This window comes from Ictalurus punctatus, chromosome 24 (genome assembly GCF_001660625.3).
Source record: "Ictalurus punctatus breed USDA103 chromosome 24, Coco_2.0, whole genome shotgun sequence".
Lineage (NCBI taxonomy): Eukaryota > Metazoa > Chordata > Actinopteri > Siluriformes > Ictaluridae > Ictalurus > Ictalurus punctatus.
The window spans coordinates 12,168,640-12,189,995 of NC_030439.2; the positions used below are offsets into that span (position 1 = coordinate 12,168,640).

Genomic DNA, 21,356 nt, shown 5'->3' on the forward strand with positions numbered 1-21,356 from the left:
GGCCAATATTGGGCCAAACTGTGGACAGTAACAAAATTGTAATGGAGCCGTGTGCTTCTCCAATATCAGTAATTGAATTTTTTTTTTTTGTCCTTTTTTAAGTCTCCCCATTTTTATAGGTGATTTTATAGATTCGGGTTAAAAAACATTAATCTCCCTTTATCTCAGATCTTTTGGTCATTTTCTCTGGCAATTACTCTGCTACTATCAGATTCAGAAATCTGCCAGATTTCAGCCCACACAGACCACATACAAATTGGTCTTTTCTTTAACCTGAAATCCACCAATTTGTGCTTTCAAGGTCCACTACTACAACACAGTGCATGTAAGTAGGATGGAGATTATCCAAATGCCTGTTTATTGCCTGATCCAGTGCTTACATGAAACACACACTCAGATAAGCATCTGATAACCCATCTGATATCCAACCATAGCTGCATGGATGGAAGGCATCCAGTTGCAGCTCCCAGCAGTGGCTCCTATTGAGCACAATAACCCACTTGTTGCTGAAGTCTGCTCTGGCATGATCCAAAGCCCTATCGGTCTTTTGCCACGGCCTCAAATAGCTCAATTTTTAATGTGAGCTAAGATTTAATTGAAGGGTATATAATAGGAGATGATGATAAGGGTGCTACTGCTCATTGTTTAATATCTTCAGGTATGAACTGACTAAAGAATTGGCTCTGAATGAGTTCATTGAGTTCATTATCTAAGAAAAACCTGGGAAATTGTGTAAATTGGACTGCATCAAGTTAATTGGAGGAAGATAGTCTTCCATGAATTAATACGTAATTAAAACACACTATATGCTTTGACACACTTTGTTCAGTTCCAAATGTCAGTACAAAGAACGGGATGTTTCCAAAATAATAATAATCATCATCATCATCATCATCATCATCATCAATATAAACAGAGATCTTTGTATTTGTTCAATGTAGGCTAATGGTTTTCATTATTTATGTTTTTGCTGGTGGTTAAAACCTCCTATACATTTAATACATATGGTATTCATTTAAGGTATGTCGTTTAACCATTTGTAATTTTAAAAAGTGAATTAGAACAGTCTAATTGGGCTACAGAAAGTCATGATAGGTTTAAATACATTCTCCTGAATAAATAAGAAAGAACAGTGGAAAGAAATGTAGTTAAAAAAAACAACAACAGTGAATTCTACTGTGCTGAAGTTCATATAGAAATTGCTTTACAAACTATATCTGTTATACATTGGTATGTCCAAATGAGACTGCTTTAAACTGTTTGTTGAAGGAACGTCAAGATGAAAATTACATGGTAGGAGCCATCCCATAGTCTTTCACATAATATGAATGAAAATATTTATTGGTGCAACTATGAAATGGTTTACATGTGTTTCTGTTGGAGGTGGGAAAACAAGGCAAATAGTAAGAGGGAATTTGGGGAACTGTGGTGTCTAATGGATGAGAGGGGGCCAAATTTCAAATCCATCCCTCTCCACTGGCTACCCCATCCCATTCTCCAGTCTCCCCTCCTACCTCCCTTTTGCCTGGCCACAGACACATGTCTTTTGTATGGAAGGAACCAGAGAAACACCCTGTCTCTCTCAGTGGAAAAAAATACTAAGAGAGTTATTGAGAGGGGGATCGAGACAAGAGCCAAGGAGAGTGGAGCTTCCAGGTGCTTTGCCCCTAGTTAAAAGCCCAGTACGAGTGTGTAGCGAGAGTGGTCAGAGCCAAGCCAAGCACCCTTCCTCATGCTTCCTCTCTCCTGCACTTTCCTCCCCTCGCGCTCTCTTTCCCTCCTCCTTCGCACCCGTGAGTGAAAGCGCAGTCATTCAGAAGGTGTGTCTGAAATCTACTTCTAGTCAACTGGGAGACAGCTTGCAAGGACATTTTTCCTCTTCGCTTGGACTTAAATTTTCTCCAGAGACAGAAGCGAACAAAAAGAAGTCCATAAAGATTTTTTTTTTCCTCCTGATTTTTTTATGTTAAAAATCAATATCTGACTGAATCTTGACGTTCTGAGATAAACCACAAACATTTTCATTTATTTCTTTCATCGCATTTGCTGCATTTTTCAAGATCATGAGCAGAACATAACATACCTGCAGAAAGTACCTGTCTGAGATCCTGAGATATCCCTGAACTTCTTCCTCAAGCAGAAGAGCAAGGTAATTGCACATCTGAAACTTTACTTTGCCTGCTTCCACAGACAGCTGCATGTCATCTTTGAAATTGTTTCTCATATCACGTTGCTGAAAGCCAGTGAGTCTGAAGCCAAGGGCAGTAGAGAAAACAGTGGGCTTTATTTCTCAGTCATAAGACCACATAATTCTCATTGCACTGTTAACAGTAGGCACAGAGTAATGCTCAGCTGATTAACACAAATTCAGCATTTTACATCATTCCCTCTTGTTAATATTTATGAATATTTTCTTATTGCTAAATGCAGTCATGGGTTTAAAAATTTATGTCTTTATAATCTACTTAACATATTTCTACAAAGGATTTTGGAATTCAGGCTGACAACTCTCTGATTTTGTTGTAAACTCAATAGCATTAACTGAGTTGTGCTATTTTGACAAACTTAGATCTTCATGTGTGTGTGTGTGTGTGTGTGTGTGTGTGTGTGTGTGTGTGTGTGTGTGTGTGTGTGTGTGTGTGTGTGTGTTCATTTCCTGGTCACTGTGTTGTAGGTTTCAGGTTGTGGGCTAAGGAAGTCACACAGCTGTTTTAGAGAGTGAGTTATATAACTGCTCTACAGTCACTATGACTGACACCTGGGATTGTTTGGTCTATATTGTGCTAAGCATCCTGTCCACTCTATCATATCTACTCTCTCTTATGAACACTTGCTTGCCCTTCAGACCGACCCTCATATACACTGTGTCTCATTAACTGGCATGCCATGTAAGCTTTATATTATCGCTTTTTGAATATTGCATTTCAACCAAAAGATGTCATTTTCACTTTTAATGAGAGAATGTGAGTTTTTAGAGGAAAGACAGAGGCAGAGAAATGGAAACAATGTGTTTTCATTAAAGTTCTGCTTCACTTGTGCTGAGGAACAGTACTCAGTAACACATATTGTTCTTGTGTGGATAGCAGGACCCTGCTTCAACGGTCTGGAAAAGCATTCTAAAACAAAAACAACAAGTGTTTAGAAGTGGAGGCAGCACAGTCAGAACAAAGTACATATGACACTTCGGTCCCTGATCAGTGACAGCTGAACTCTTGGTTGGAAAAGAAGTTTAATGAAGGGTGCCAAAGGCACTCAGAAGAGTCTGTTGTCTATTGCTATTTTTTAAGAGGTTCAGTAGAGAATATTGAGTAATGTACAACGTTTGGTTCATAGAGGAAGGAGGAAAGGAATGTTCCTGTGTTTTTCAGCCTAATCTCTATCTACCACATCTGTAGCATGGGTGCAATTAGAATGGACAAGAATATCCACAACTTTCCCTGTGCTGAGAAAACAACATAACTTATAGTGGAATTCTAAGGGCAGTTGTTGATCTGTCAATGAGATTATAATTCATCCTTTTGAAGATTGGACTACTTTAATCAGAGGGAAATACTTGCAGTTATGAATGACCAAAGTAGTCAACATAGTTCAAAGTAAATATGTAAGTAGGTTTACACCTGATACCCCTGTTTCCTGATACCTGCTTTTTACTATATAGATGTTGGGACATTACATAAAACTGTACACACACAGCTTTGTAACTTTGCTTTCTCATTATACCGTATAGTCATTTACAACGAAAAGTATACAAACACCTTTAACAGAGTTCAACAGCTTCCATTAGACTTCCATTATATGTTTCTCAAATCAATAAATTCTCTGTTCTTTCCGGATGATTCAAATGTGTTGAATTTATGATCTATGTTGATTGCACATACACTCGAGATACAAACAATATAGAGTTTGAAAATTAATCCTTTTTTTATTAATTAGAGGATTAATCCTTTAAGTGCTATAGTACTATGCATACCCTTAGAAATGATTAAATTTTGTTTGTTTGTTTGTTTGTTTGTTTTAATTGTTGGTGGTTTGGGTTGGGGGGTTTTGCCATTCAGTAAGACATGTAGAAATGTATTTTGCTTCTTTCTAGAACTAAATGCTTTCAATTAGTATAATTCTCTGCCAACAGAACAAGATTATTTCAAGCATGAAATTAGTAAAATGTTTAGAAATAGGCCTAGTAATCATATATTTGGTTTATTGTAAACTTATAATAGGACATATTAGATCAATTTGACTATATTCAAGATAATTCCACTTGCTAAGATGCCATTTTTATTTGCAGTGTAGAGAACATTTCTTCAGATGCATATCCATCTTGGCCCCAGGCTGGACCACCAATGCCGCAAATGTTTCAAATGAGTTCAAAGGAAAACTAAAAGTGATTCCTCAACCCTTGAATCAAGGAAAAGTGATTTATTTTTTCTCTAGTATTTTTTTCCTCCAGTCTCAACAGTAAGAATGTAAACATCCTTAATTGCATTCGCAAGAATCCCTGGGCACAAATGGCACATGACACACATGGGATTGTAACTGTAGTAGATACCTTGATGTCAGCAACCATAGCTAATGGTGACCCATTGCAAACAATCAGAGTACTTTTACAGCAGTGTGGCTCAGTTCCCCTCCCTAACCCTCCTTCACAATGTAGTTAGGAAATCACAGAATAACAGAGAGAGATACTTTGGCTCACTCTGACAGTAATGACAAGAATGTGCTGTGACCATGGATGCCCATCTTTGGGGTGGCCTGTTACTTCACTGTCTGCTTTTATGATACTAGTTAGCTCTGTCACGCAGGGGCTTTTGAAAACTATGTAATTCTTTATTGCACTCCCAGACGTCTGACTCTGGCTTTGATATATGGACTGGCCAAAGTCAGTGCTCAGTGACTGATGGAGAAGCTTCTGCTCCTACACAAAACTGACTGAATGGTTAGAGTTGGGCAATATACTCTCAATTAAACTATTTTATAAGCTTTTAACTACAGAAACCATATCAGTCATGGGAAGGTTTTTGAACAGCTTGTGTTTTCCTCTATTCTTCTCTAGCACACTTTCTTCTAAGGAGTGGATGTGAAAATTCTTTAGCATAATTGCCTGCTCTGGAGAGGCTGAATACATGAAAAAGAAAAGAATAACAAATATATCCAATCCATTATGGATTGTTTTTTTCATTCAGTATGTAATGGAGAACTGCAGTTTTACTTCCCTGTTGAGAGTACCACTGGATAGACTAGCAGGTTGAATTTGTGCACTCCATAAAATCTGGGCCAAAAAGATAAAAGTTAGAATGAGCATGGAGAGTTTTACAGGAAGAACAAACTGCCCATCTCCCATCTCATGACTTACAATGTGCAAATATATTCATTCCAAATCCACCAGAAAGTCTGCTTAACGCACACTTTGTCGGCACAAGTGTCTAACAATTTGTCAATAAGCAAAATTCAAAACATTTCCTGTGCTTTGAAATGATTTAGGTGCATTTAGTGAATATGTGCTTCTAATGAGGCAGACATATGAGGTTTGCTGTTATATCGCTCATAAATGAATATTACATTAATTCTGCTGATAAAGAACAGAATGCAAATCTGGGATTAGTTTACTGCTTCTTTGTGTGAAGTGATTCACTGAGTGGACCTGTTCTGGAAGTGTATTGTTTATATAATTTGACTAGTATATACAGAAACAAAGAAAAGGAAGTATAACAAGAATAGTATAACTAGAAAACACTAAAGTAGTGGCTTGATATAATAAGATTAGGTTAAACATTATGTCATTGAGCTCATTTTTCCTTGCCGTTACAAGTAGAAAAAAAAGGGGGGGGGGCGATCTCATTTACTTATTTATATTTTTGTTGTTTTGTTGAGGAAAAAAAGAATTCTCCCTCCAGTAAGGTGGTCAAAAAAGTTGTTTCCAAGTAATCCCACTAGAGGGCAGCCTTTTTGACATGTTACCTCAGTAGGGAAACGTGTTTCAGAGGAATGTTACAAACAATGTTCCACCCCATGCATATGGGACCAGTGTCTATGGCAAACCTTTTAGAATTCTACAAATTTTAAAGCACTGTCTTTGTACTATATAACAATTACTACCAATGAAGAGCATGACCATATTAGTTATTATGAAATTCTATAATGACTTTTCTTGTAAGATCAGCATGTATTTCTTCCTTTACTTTTTTTGTTTTGTTTAGATCAAGAAAATTATATTGATGGAGATTGGAACTGGTATTTATACACACATGTAATACATGCATAAGAGTTCATTCCATGGCTATATAAATCCAATGACATATTTTTTATGGATTATTAATGCAGTTGAGAACCACACCAGTTGAATCTTATCATTCCCAAAGAAAGCAAAGGGAAATTTTTAAGAGTTTCTGCATGTTGGCAGACAGGGTAGGCTTCATACCTGCTAACAGGAAATGAAGGAGAATACCACTCATTCTCCAGGAAAAGCAAAGCAAAAGCCTGCCTGTCTTCCAGGAAGCCACACCCCCATCTTTCACCATTACCATTTGTTCCTCACTGTTTTTTGCTCCCTGAAAGGGAAGAGAAAACAGTCCAGGCACTCAATGCTACAAAGCAAGAAGTGCATTCCTTTCTCAGGCACTCTGCCTTTACTCAGTCTCTGTATTCTGTGCTCCTGCTGCACACGACTGTAATTCCACCCGCTCTCCACTTAGGGAACGGCAGACTGAAGCAAAACAGCAGATGAGAAATCACGCTCAAATCTGTCGGAAACAGCACTTTGGCACAAGTTTGGTCTGCAATCAGCACAGTACTTAGACCACGCTAGCGATTAGATAGTGTGTGCTAGTGTGTATATCAGCACATCTCATAAGTCATGGTGAGATGTCAAGATTATTTCCAACGGGTTTAACATCTTGTCACTGAATTCCCATGTGGTGTATATAAACTGACCTGGACAAGGAAAGAGACAGCCTATAAGGGAAATCCTAGGGTTTATTAATGGCTAATCCAATGACTAGTTGCTTTGTTGGGCCTTCTATCTCTACATTTTCTTCATAGAAAATATATTTGCAGTAAACATTGTTTTCTATGTTGTCTTCATTCATTTTATGACCCTGTTCTTACATTTAACTATATGCTTTGGTAAGAAATTTGTCCAGAGATGCTCCAAGGTTGCTGAAATCTAACATTACTCTGAATAAATAAACTTTACACTATGAAAAGTACTCACTTCAGACTAGCTGGCATAGGTTAGCTATATTGGCTAACACATGAGAAGTTCTCACTTCTCAAAATATGCACACTATTCAAGTGGTTAAAGATGTAATAACACTGTGGCTAAGCGAGGAAATATGGACACTAAGCATATGCTAGCTGTTGACTCGGGCTTACAATTTAGCTTGCACAATTTTTATCTGAACAATGTAAAGGGTGAATGACACTGGAAATTAGTCAAAACCATCATGAATATCAACATTTTCCTCAGATGTGTTGGTAAATGAATAAGAAAACACTGAATTACATTAGAGTTGACCACAAAGCTCATTTTCATGGGTGCTTCCACTTCCGACATGGATACCACAGGAATACCACAAGAGCAGGCAGTTCATTTGGAATCATCTCATAATCATAGTGAACACATCCCCATTAAGCAGTAGTAGTAGTAGTAGTAGTAGTAGTAGTAGTAGTAGTAGTAGCAGTGATTAATGTACATGCACACTTTGCACTTGCCTTCATTATCAAGGAAGTAAATCAAAATAAGAAAAGTATTATATGGTTTTACATCGAAAATTATAGAGTACAGGGCATGGAAGTGTTTTACATTAAACATGACAAGAACAGCATGGGAAAATATCCACTGTTATAAAGCCATAACAACAATCTCATAACAAGGTAATCTGTGGAAAAGTAGTTTGGGGACTAGATGGTTCACTAAATACAATGAAAATGAGTTTTATATTTTTCACAAATTTCATATATAAACAGGCAAAACATATGCAAAGCCCCGATTTTTACATGCAAGTAAGCAACCATGGCAGAAAAGATGGTTGTCTCTGCTTTATCGCTTATTATCTGATACCATGATGGATGGGTGTTATCTTTAACTTAATAAATACCCTAGCTCCAAGGATACTACAAAATTAGCATCTCACAAATATAGAACGAGCAGGCTTGAAAGACAGTTGCTAATATGTGTGAGTATTGATTTGTAATAAGGAAACTATTTAAACATTAGGTATTGCATTGCCATTTAATTTTTATGCAGTTAATATAAGTCTAAAAATTAAGAAGTTTTTTAATGCAACACAATAATATGAGCCTTATTCCTCATGAACAATGCAGAACATCATTTATAACTCTATGAGAAACAGTGCAGAAAGTAATTTAACAAAGGCATCTGATCAAGTTTGCTAGGACACATAATGTACACAAATGCATTCTTTCTTAGAAATTGATGTACAGAATCTCTTTCAGCTGCAGCTGAAGCGGAAAGATTCAGAGGCTGATGAATGAAACCCGCTGTCCAATATTCAATCTGCAAAGTCATATGGCCCCTTTGGGGCTTCATCTTAGCATCATCAATAGCTTCCGACTTTTAGAGCATGTGTTGGCTTTACACTGCGCTCTCGGTGTTGAGCACTTGAGCACGAATCTCTGCGCAATAGTGGTAAAAACAACACTGAGGTTCTGTACCTCATTTGGTGCTGTATGTGAGTTCCTGTCCCTCATTTTAGCTGTGGTTTTTTCTCAAATTTTGTGTTCACTCCCCTAAGCTCTGCCAGATCTCATTCTCACATTCTCATCTCTCCTGCATTTTCCTTGCTTTCTCTTTTCTGCCTTTTGAAAATGCACTGGACGGCACTGAGTTTTTCCGTTCCATTGGCAGTGAAGAGAAATAGGGAGGCTTGTCAGGCGGTTATTATTATTTTTCCTTTTGCTTACCATCAGCTCTATCAGAAGCCTCTTTCTCATTGCTGGGCATATGTAAATGTCTCTACCATTACAATCAAAGCACACTTATCAGCACTCTTTCTATGGATGGCTTCTGAGGCTAATGGATGGTGTCTGAGTGTAGGCCTGTGCTCTCACTTACAGAGGGTCTATGTTGTGGGATATGTTCATGTTTTCCATTTAGGAATTGTATCCATCACTGACCTTTTTCTCTACATTTCCCTCGAATCCTTGATTTTGTACATTAACTGTTGGCTCTACCTATTTACCGGAATATATATTTTTATCTCATGGTTTATTTCTTTCATCTTTTTCTTTATCGTATTGAGTTTAATACTTTTAATTCAACAAATATTTTTTTTAAACCACTTAATATGTTACACTTTAGGCAGCATATAAATCTAAATCTTTGTATAATGTATACTTTATATTTTTATATCTTGTTATATTTTCTATATTGAAATAAATTAATTTAAAATTTAACTATGAAGCTTTGTATGAAATTTTGTAAGACATTTTTTGAAGTCCACACAACTAATATGTTCTTGCATATCAAGTTACATTTGTAAGCCAACATCCTGCACCATTGTACACAAACATAATTAGAGATAATTATTTAGTACATTATTTTTCTAAAATTCTTCAATACATTATTTCTCCTGTTTTAGATTTCTACCATTATTAAGGCAAGACAGGGAGGTGGTGGGTGTGAAAACTTCATTACCAGTAGAGAATAAGAGAGATGGGAATTTAAAGGAAGCTTATTAGGAAGAAGGTGGTGCTTCAGGCCTGGCTTTTCTTCTAAACTTCAGTTATTTGGTAACTCAATTTAATACTTTGGAGAGTAATTCATTATGTTTATCCACACATAAAACCACTCTCCTAACTGTTTCCATCAGAGTAGGGTAGAACAAATGTGTGCCTATAATGTATATTTAAGTCTGTTAGATGTTTTGAAATAGTGGATGGACTGACCCAGATTACACTACTCCTGGTGACTTTCATACCTGATTTAACTCGAAGAAAATATTCATCTAACATTCATCCGAAGGCAAACACATGGTACAATTTAAGCACTGGACCAAGCAATGTACTCATGTACAAATGTGACATTTAATATTCCTCTGTAGAATGAGGTCTGAATCAACTGTCTAAGGAAGTGTATATCTTGTGGTTTCCCAGGATAAGGCCTTTCGTTGTATGCAGGTTTTGCTTGAATGTTGTGCTACCTTTCTTACAAAACCATGGTCAGTGACAGAGCCACCTTAATAAGAGTTGAGGTCTAGCTGGAGGCATTTAGTCTGTGTTTTGTTTAGCTCTATACCTGAACATCAGACCCCAACTGAAACAAAGGACTTGCTTTACACTAGATTAAACAGTAGGCTGATGTGGTGTGTTTGGGGAATTTTTTATTATTATTATTTGCTGATGTTTGATTCAGAGCACTTGCTCCCTTTTTTCCGTGAACCGTGTCTGGCAGCAAATCATGACATGGGATTCCCAGACTAGAGCAAAAAACAGAACAGAGCCAGCTCCTCCACAGTTCAGGTCCTTCAAATAAAACTTAAATTATAACTTTTCTTTGTGCTCTACAGCCAAGGTTTTCCCCTCCATACTAGCTATAGGAGTAGAGGTAGTAACTGATATTTTATTAGAACTGGGATAAATAGGCATTCGTGGCTATTTAAACTCCACTTTAAAAACTGAGTTCTGTTTTACATGTGTTCACCAAGTACATTTACGCTGTTTTTTTGGAATGGATGAATGCTACCAGTAGCTCAATCATTTATCGTTATGATTATTATGATGATGATGATGATGATGATGGTTATTATTATTATTATTATTATTATTGTTGTTGTTGTTGTTGTTGTTGTTGTTATTATTATTATTATTATTATTATTATTATTATTATTATTATTATTATTTAGCTACTCAATAGATTGCAATTGTCAAATTTAGTCAGAACTCCACTTTTCCTATCGACCTAGTGCTGTATGTACCTATGCTTAAATTAAAACCACCAATGGTCATGTCTATTATGTGCTTGTAACTGTGTTAATGCCTGTATTATAATAAGTAGATTATAGCTGTTTACCTCCCAAACACTCGGGCAGTACTAAGATGCCTTTTCTCTACAAGTTTTCCAGCAAACCTCCAGACCACCAAATAACTTTGTTTCACAGCACAGGCAAGCTTGTCAAGATGAAAGCACCCATATGGGCTATATGCAGTCCAGCTTCCAAGCACAACTGGCCATTTAGGTTCTGAAAGGATGTTGTCCATGGTAGCAATAGATTGGAATCTTGCCCTGTTTGGACAGATACAAGAGATAAAACATGCTGAGAATAAAGAAAAATCCATAATGTTCCTAGATTTTTTTTTAAACAAACCTCAAGAAGAGCATTTGAACGTAGATTAATACGCCTAACCTTATTTCAACTTTTTGAATAATCTTCCAAATACCCAAAAGATACAGTAATTACTTAGTAATCATCTCAAAGGAGATATTCTCTAGCCAATAAACACAATATTTTAATTAGTGTGTGCTTCTAATCCATTACCAAAGTGTTTCATGTGGCCTACAGCTGGTTACATGCACTTTCTCTCTCAGTTTTTCCTTCCTCAATGCAGCCAATCAAAGCTCTATTTGTTGCTGCTGCTCTAATGCAAACCAGAGATTTAGTGATTGGTGATTTGCCAATAACTCTTCTTAAGCACAAAAAACTCTTTCCTACCCTGTACACACACTGGGTGGATGGGAATAAAGAAAAATTCTCATGTCTTACAAGTTACAGTATTCATCACCATGTGAGTGTCTGCTTGTGGAGTCATTTTGTGAGCAGCATGTGGGAGCTTTGATCTGAGAGAGGTTTGGCAGTTTCAAATTGTTCACTTGCCATATTTGCTAGGAGGCAAATATTTTTACTTGATTATACAACTGAAACCTTTGCTTCCTGTAATTTGTAAGTCATGTCACAGAGGATTTAGAACAATTAAGATGAGCATGCAATCTCAGTCTAATGTTAAATTGTTATACAGTGTTCATGCCGCCTCATCCGTAATGTGTTTTCTAAAGAGAAATCAGAGGGAATTTGTGTCAGCTCCTTGTATAGAAATTCACCCCCTATAATGTGCAATGGTATATTGTACAGCAGAGCTGTTTAATTTTATTGGTCAGAATGTGTTGATCAGGGCCAGACTGGAACATCATTTCAGGCCGGGAGTCTCCCACTCATCCAGGCCACCTGACACACCCAGAATTAATTTTTAAACCACTGACAACCCTATTTTTTCTTTCTTAAATTCAATTTACTACACACAGTTTGGCCATCCCATAAAAAACAAACAATCAACCTAGAGATAATGAAGCAGTCCTAATTTATATCAGCTTACATGGGTACGCCAAGCATTTAACAAATACCACAAGTGCAAAGCTGCCAGTAGCGCTCTACATTTCACTCACAAAAATACATTAAAAGCAGAGAAAGGTAAACAAAAGACACCTTTTTTTGCCATTTTTCATGGACCTGTCACTTCTTTACCATGTCTACTACTATAAACAGAACTATCTCTACATTATTGGAAAACAACAACTTTTTAACCTTAATGTAATTTGTGAGCACAGAATCTAAATTTATTTTAGTTAAAAATACCTGAGATTTAACCATACTATATTTTATACAAATATATTAAAGCATATTTCATTTCTCTTATTTTACCTCTACCGGTCATCTCAGGTTGACCTTGAAGAGTGCCCACAACTCAGAGCTAGTGCCAGGTTGACTCTCTCCATCTTTCTGTGAAAAACAGGAGAAAAGGGGGGGGGGGGGGGGGGGGTTTCAACCTTACACATGGGAAGACATAATTTTCTAAATTCCCTAAATATCTGCACAATACTAACTACGTCAGGACAATATCTATTTAGAAAAATCCTAATATTAATTAAACATGATGTTGCCTTTTATGACTCGTAGCTTGGGAAAGTGTCTTAGTTGTTATTGCTGTTGTTGTTGTTATTGTTGTTGTTGTTGTTTGCCCTAACTGTATTTATAACTTCAACATTTAAAATAACAACATGGAGGGCTCCCTAACTGGAAGTAAATTTGGATATTTGTCTTCTAAATTACTTAGTATTATAATTGTACAGTAGATAATGCTGGCCTTTAGCATATTTTGAATGATGATATAGTGCTAACGTCTGCTAGTAGTGAAACTGTGGTTAATACTTGATTAGCTAAGTTAGCAAACACAAAGCTCCAGTATTTACAGGTGAAACTGAACTGCACTTAATTTTGCTACACTTCTTTTTGGAGGTCTTTCCTCTTGTGCCCTTTCCCTCTCTGCTCCCTGGGGCCACTTCCTCTCGATCCTCGCTCTGTGCAGTGATGTCCGCTTGAACCCATTCGCAGGAGCTGAGGCCAATGGTTGCAATGTTGCAAGTAAAGACTAACAGATTGATGATTTATTATTTATGCCGAAGGGTCCGGTGGGAACGGTCCAAAACCGGCTCCCTCTCCAGATCAAACGCTTCCTTCAGCAAGGTGTCAGGCACCTCTGGAACTCCCACTATCCTAATGTTATTGCGTTATGACCTAGACTCCAAGTCCTCACATTTATTCTCCAACTTGTCTACGGTAGCAGTGCGAGAAAGTTGAGAAAAGTTTAACTTTATGCAAATTTGGAACGACTTGGTGCAGCGACTACCAATGGGAGTGAAGAAGAGTGAGCACACGTCATCTGTGGCCACGGCTCAGCTAAGCTTAGTTTGGGATCTTAGCATTTAAAGCAATAAATAAATAAATAATGAAACATTTACTTTTTGTTGCAATTGAGCAAAATCCCAGTGTAGCAGAATACCGGTGTAGCTCCCATCTCAGTAAGTGAGCGTCATTAGGGTGTCATTCACTTTATGTTCGATGGTGACGGGGGGCCGGACCGCAGCTCTTCGGCCGTGGCCTCTGTGTTTCCTGGGTGAAGTGACCGGCTTGTCGCTGATTCCGAGCAGCACTGCCCTCGGTCACCGTCTAACATATTGTGAATGAAACCCTAATGGTGATGCTCACATATTGAGATAGGAGCTACACCGGTATTCTGCTACACTGGGATTTTGTTCACTTGCAACAAACAATGAGTATGTTTCATTATTATTATTTTGCTTTAAACACACTAAGGCCATAAGCTAAGGTAATTGGCGCTTGTGCTTTTGCCGCATGTAGATAGCCGAGCACACACCGCTTCTCCTTCATCTCGTAGGATATGATGCATATATACACTGATGAATTTTATATAAACTCATCTCTCTACAGAATGTTTTATTTCAGCAACAAGGAAACTGGTTTGTTGCCAAAAGTGGAATGTTAGATGCCCCACCCATGTTACTATGACAACCAGTAGTAGGAATGCCTACCTGCGACTTCATAGTACAGCGACTGGCGACTTGCAGCATAAAATCGCTGTGTGTGTGTGAACACAGCATCAGGGGAAGAAGGCGATTCACTCACAACTGTGGTCGTGGCACATACACTAGGCCTCACTTGTGTCTATTAAGAGTTTTCATGTTTTTTTCCAGACATTTTAACGTAGCTCAAAGTTAAACGTCAAAACAAAAAACAGTACAGTACAGTAAGTCAAAATCTATCGTATGACTGAAAAGTGCAAGATAATTACAATTCTAATTGAAAACAGCAGGAGCCTCCAACCTCACTCACCCCCCCCCCCCCCCCCCCCCCCCCCGGACCCCCCCCCCCTACACACACACACACACACACACACACACACCACACACACACACACAATGATTTATTATTTCTATTATATATATATATATATATATATATATATATATATATATATATATATATATATATATATATATATATATATATATATATATATCAAATTCGGAAAAGATCACGGGTACATCAGACATGCAATAATATAAGATAATAATGATTAAATAAGTAGAGCAGCGGGCCGAATCAGTTGTCAAGCCACTGGGAATTCCCATGGTGATCTCAATGTCCAGTCCAGGCCTGGTGTTGATTCATTTTCTATAAGAGCACAGATATTAGTGCTGGCTGCAAGGTTTATATTAATATACTGATTTGTTATGCTTTCTATATAAATCTTTTGAAAGGCCTTTACAAAAGACTGGGGGCTGTTATAACAGCAAAGGGGGGACCAACTCCATGTTAATGGACTGGTTTTAGAATGGCATGTTAAACAAACACAAATGAGCATGATAGTTAGGTGTCCGCATACTTTGGGCCATATAGTGTATTTTTAGACACCTTGTTTCCAACATGCTCTCAAATTAGATGTCATACACTTGAAAGTACCTGTTTCTCTTTTAACCCTGACTGTGAAATCAGAATGCTCATAGTCATATTACAGCATGTAACTTTGCTTCTATATGTAGCACTCAGAAAAGTTAAGCAGAGTTGCTGATTACCTGCATGAGTTCATCGTAACAGCTTAGAACATCAAGTATTTATTCAGAATTATATGTTCTCTCTTTAAAATATATGGGAAAGAATAGTTTTTTTTTACTACTTAACTTTTACAATGCAAACATCCTCAGTCTATTGTCAGGATTGAGTTCCACTTTACTTGACTCATTATGGGATGTGACCAAGGCTGATCTCCACATGTCATCATGGTAATATTGTTCAATTGATGAGATGTCAGCTGTGGGGCATCTAGAGTTCAAAGTCACCTGTAAAATGAATCCTTGAGAAGACAAAGACTGAATTGTACCTTTGAGCCTAAGATGAAATGAGGCTTATCCAAGTCAGAATGTCACCCGTCCAATCTCCCAGGTGGAGACTGGCATGTTAGAAGATGACCCCTCTCTACAAAGAATGTATGATCTCCTTCAATTCAAATATTATTATCCCTGTCAGATCTATTTTCCTGGCATGGGTTTTTGCTCAATCAAAAACTTTGTAAGGAGAGCACACTGAGAACATATCTGCACACAGAGTCTCAGTAGTGCTGTAAATGCTGCATCTCTGTGTGGATGGTCCGGTTAAAACCATGCACAGTGAGACTTTTGTAGAGGAAGTCCACCCTGTAGCCCACAGCAACAAAACCAGCTCCGTGTATGTATTCGTGCTCTGAACACTAAAACGTTTCTAATGAACTTATTTGCATGTGTTTATAATAAGGCTAGCAGTGTGATGACTAATCGCAGCAAAATGTCAGTTCCCACCAATATATCAGGCTGTAGAAAAATCATGCATTTAAGCATTAACATTTTGCTTGAAACAATATGTGATGATAGCATCTCGATATTGATATTGGTTTTCTGCATCACTGCTAGTTTAGATTGTCAGACAAAACTGTCCTGTATTAATAATGTACTAAAAACAAAAGGGAAGAAAAGAAAAAGTGGAAGAAAGTAAAAAACAATACAAAGAGACAGCTGTTCTGTCTCTGCAAGCAAAATCATATACCACTTTGATGACGCTTTTATCAGGAACACGGTCTATTAATTAATATTTTACATATGGTACATTAGGGGCGGCTGAGGTTCAGGTGGTAGAGCGGGCTGCCCACTAATCGTAGGGTTGGAGGTTCGATTCCCGGCCCACGTGACTCCACATGCCGACGTGTCCTTGAGCAAGACACTGAACCCAACGTTGCTCCCGATGGCAAGTTAGCTCCTTACATGGCAGCTCTGCTACCATTGGTGTGTGAGTGTGTGAATGGGTGAATGAGACACAGTGTAAAGCGCTTTGGATAAAAGAGCTATATAAATGCAGACCATTTACCATTTACATTACTTAATAAAATCACAATACTATAGTATACAGTATAATACTATATGACCAAAGGTTTGTGGACACCTGACCATCACAACCATTTGAGCTTTTTGAACATCCCATTCCATATTTAGTCCCCCTTCGCTGTTACACAAATCTCCACTCTTCTGAAAAGAATTTCCAGTAGATTTTGGAGTGTAGCTGTGGGGATTTCTGTTCATTCAGCCACAAGAGCATTAGTGAGGTCAGGCATTGATGTTGGGTGTGGAAGCCTGGCATTCCAATTCATCCCAAAGGTGTTCAGTGATGTCAAGGTAAGAGCTCTGTGCAGACTACTCGCGTTCTTGAGTAGCATGGATATAAATAGGCAATACAGAAGAAAGTCCTGATAGAGGATAAAGTAAATAAATCTAGAAATCACCCCTTCTACACTTCTTGTACTTTCATAAGAAGTTCAGAAGAAATAAAACAGCTGAAGATCATAATACCCAACTTTACTTGGCAAAAGTTTCCTTTCAGACATGCCATTGCATTATAATAGATCGTAAATAATGTAAAGCTGCATTAAAAACCATTTACTGGGTAAAGAATACACTAAGAATTTCTTTTAATAAGACTTTCAAATGCTTTAGTTCTCTAAACATCAAATGTTCTTTCAAAATATTGGGTCTAGAATGCCATTCACCCACAAATAACACGCTCATGCATGCAGTCAGAGACTTAAAATGAGTTGCAGGAATACGCAAGAATTTGAGAATGGACAATTTGATTGGGTTCAGACACATCCAGACGCTGAGCAGATCCTTGTACAGATTTGTGTCCCAGGATGTTCCTGCTTCAGTTGGGAGAATCTCGGCCTCAGAGAGAATTTGTGGGAAATAAAGTCACATCTCATTATCTGGGGAGTTGGATTATGGTGTGCTCACCATCTGCACTGCCAGTCACCTCAGATACACTCCAGCCTTCATTCATTCCACCAATTTCCCTCTCTGCCCCTATCCAAACTCTTCAGCACATGGCTGGAATGTTTCTGTAATTGCTTTCAGTTGGTTTGCTCTGAGAGGATAAAGGAAAGCAGTACTGCTCATTTGGAAACTACATTTTTCCTATATGTGGCTGCACATAGGAGTGAACATTAAGGGAGGAGGAGATGCTTGACTGTTTGCTCATACTGAACAGTTCACATGCTTCCACACTAAGCATTGAACAATTGCCTCAATTATTCAATCCATCCATCCATCTTCTATACCGCTTATCCTTCAGAGTCATGGGGAACCTGGAGCCTATATCCCAGGGAGCAATAGGAAAAAGGCGGGGTACACCCTGGACTGGGTGCCAGTCCATCACAAGTCACAATCACATATACTTTCACACACTCATTCATACACTATGGACACTTTGGACATGCCAATGAGCATAGCATGCATGTCTTTGGACTGGAGGAGTAAACAGGAGTACCCAGAGCAAACCCCCACAGCACAGGGAGAACAAACTCTGCACACACAAGGCAGCCACAGGAATCAAAGTATTGAACCCCCAGCCCCGACGGTGTGAGGCAAACGTGCTAACCACTATAATCATCATTATATGAATTATGAGACTGCATGGAAATGTACAGCCATGGTACCTATAGGCAAACACTCATAGTACACACTCATACTCACGCACACATACACATTTTTCCCCCTCTATTTGCTTATACTGATGCACGTGAACACACACCATACCACCCCACATAACTATTTACATTCCCATAGGATTTTAAGCACTGTCTATGTTATTCCAGTAAAAACCACAGGTAGCCTATGTCTCAGAAAAAAAAGACTGAGAGAGGTTTATTAAAGGTTATTTCTTACTGCTGGTTTTATTTTCCTGTATGTACTGTATGTCTTCTGTAAAGCACTTTGTAAATATTGTTTTAAATTGTGTTATATAAATAAAGCTTTACTTACTTACTTACTTACTTATTTAAAAACAAAATCAATGAAAAAGTCTGTCAGACAATGGTTATTTTCATGTTTCTTTTAGTCTCATTCTTGTCAGGTTTTGTGAGGGTGCTGAATGTCATTGCAGGATTTACTGTGTACGAAGCAAGGTGTGAAAAGTTCTCATTCCTGCCTTTCTGTATATGTTTTTCTTCCTTTTTTAACATCAACATGAGTGTGCACCTCATGGGAAGTATATTTTTTCAATGTATTCCTTTAGCAGAGACAATATGGCTACATACAGAAATCTCATCAAGATCAAGCCATTATTTCCAAATGAGGGCTCATCAATGTGATTTATGGCCTGAAATTCTCCTCCAGACCATATAACTGCATTGTACAGCTAAACATTCCATGACTATTCATGACTATTATTTTTGCATTATTTTCCCACTGTTTCAAACACCATGACAGTATTATCCTCTCTCAGCACCTCATATCATACAAAATAAAGTGAAATGTGTTTTATATTCACTTTCTTATGTTGTATCATATCCATCAAGTATAATGCAATAATTTAGAAAAGATGGTTTGTCATGGGTTCTCGGGATAGTTAAGAGCTACTTGGAATCCCCTCTAAAAGCTGTACATAGAAACTTTAAAAGTTCCCCCAGAGGGACAAACCAAAGAATGCTTAAGCAATGGACAGGAGTATAGATTCATAGTGTATATTTATAATGTTATCCCACAAATATTACCATCATAGCAATCATTTTAAAGCATATAGTAAATATTTATTGCATATCGACCTGTAAAATAAATACAGGGCAATTGGAGAAGATCATTCTACATCTCAAACATTCTTACATTTTCCACTTGAGAACAGTTGTGGGCTATCGACCTGTGTCACCAGTACTACAGATTTCTGGCCAATCTTTTTGTTGTTAACACGAGTCAATATATCAAGTCCCATGGTGTTTGTAGATACATGCCAAGTATGCAAAGGCCAACAGAGTTAGAGTACCAAAGAATCTGTATTGTCCAGTGAAATGGTAGTTGATATAATCTGCAACAAAAAGTATCATGAGTTATATCAATCGGTGCAACAAATATTCCAGATTTCTAGCCGATCTTTAAATAGTGTCTGTAGCAGACTGTCCACTAACTTACCAGACATAAAGACAGCTGCATATTTTTCTTCAATATTTGATTTCTCCATGGTCTGAATCGCAATAATACTGTATGTAGAGGCCCAAGGTGTGTATGGATTCATGCCCAGTATGCAAAGGCCCACAGAGCTTGCCTAAAGTGCCACAGAATCTTGTCTAGTAAAAATGGCAATAGTCCAACAAGGATTCATTTGGCACTTAATCTTCTCCTCTTTAAAACACACACACACACACACACACACACACACACACACGCACACACGCACACACACACACACACACACACACACACACACACACACACACACACACACACATAATAAATGAAATAATGAATTCCTAGCTTATGACCAAAATGATGGTTTTCCACAAATGTCTTAGTATGGTCACTAAAGATTATTTTAATTATAATAATATCTGTAACAGCCATTTAGTCACAAACGTTCATTTGAAAATGGTAAAATAAAGACCCTGGTCATGTGGTATAATGTGGTCTGCGGTCTAATAGTGACCTTGGTTTTACAATATCCTTTTTTAAAAATATGAAGCTCTGTTTTATGACATAAAATATGTCTATCAAAATGCTCTAAATTGGCAATTTGGTATGAGACTCATAAATTTGTCCTATGTCATTTTATACTTAAACTGTAGATTTAAACTGTAGATTTATACCCACCCACCCCCCACACCCCCCACACCCCAATGAATGAATGAGCTGGACCATAGTCAATGTCAGGGAGTGCTTTTCCCATGGCTGTTTTTCTTATTGAGCTTTGTCCCCTTTCTCTTCCAAACTGTACTAAATAGAACAGTGATTGGTCAGTACCTGATGAATGGAAGCATGAAAACAGCATGATCTTGAACTGAAAGTAATTACATCAGAACCTGCTCTACTCACAGTATGGTTCTTTGTATTACATCGCCTTAGCATATTTATATTGTTTTCTTATCTCTTTCAAACAATTTAGCAACAGGATTTGAAATTACAGGATTTCTCGTATGAATCTAGTTTATAGACATAACTTGTGAAGTGTGTAGCAGCATTTTTCATTTTTTTTCTCTCCATATCACATGAATTCTGAAGTTATGGTTCTTAATTAAGCTGGACAGCTTTGGTGCAAATTGGTCAGGGTTAACAGGTATAAATGCACTAGCAGGGCTAACCACTGTCTTCCAAAGATTAAAAGAAAAAATACATTACTATAAAGTTTCACTTTAGGCATTCACATCATATTATTTGTGGCTAACAAATAATATCTAATGTTTTAAGTTGAATTATGTTGGACTTTGTGGAACCAAGCACAACAGCAGTACCAATGATCATAAGAAAAACACACAAAATGGCATGAATGAGTGAGGCTAGGTCTGATTTTTGTCTAGCCCAGACTGTAGATTCCTGAAGCCTATCAGTCATGTCAGATGATTACACAGAGTGAAACACTTTGTAGATTTGACCTCCTTTTGGGTTTATATTTTTCAGCCCGCATTACTGACACATAATGCATCCTCAACAGTGATTATGAAAGAGCATGTGAAATACTGTCACTGGTGTAATGAATGTGAACAA

At 37.6% G+C, this 21,356-nt stretch overlaps 1 protein-coding gene across 1 annotated transcript in view; it reads left to right on the forward strand.

Moving 5' to 3' along the window:
• The first annotated feature begins 1,547 nt into the window (after positions 1–1,547).
• The window catches only part of col8a2 (collagen, type VIII, alpha 2), a 47,577-nt gene continuing 27,768 nt past the window's right edge, over positions 1,548–21,356 (forward strand). Inside the window, exon 1 of the mRNA XM_017454864.3 lies at positions 1,548–2,149. The gene's annotated coding sequence lies outside the window, so the exon portion shown is untranslated. The remainder of the gene's footprint in view (positions 2,150–21,356) is intronic.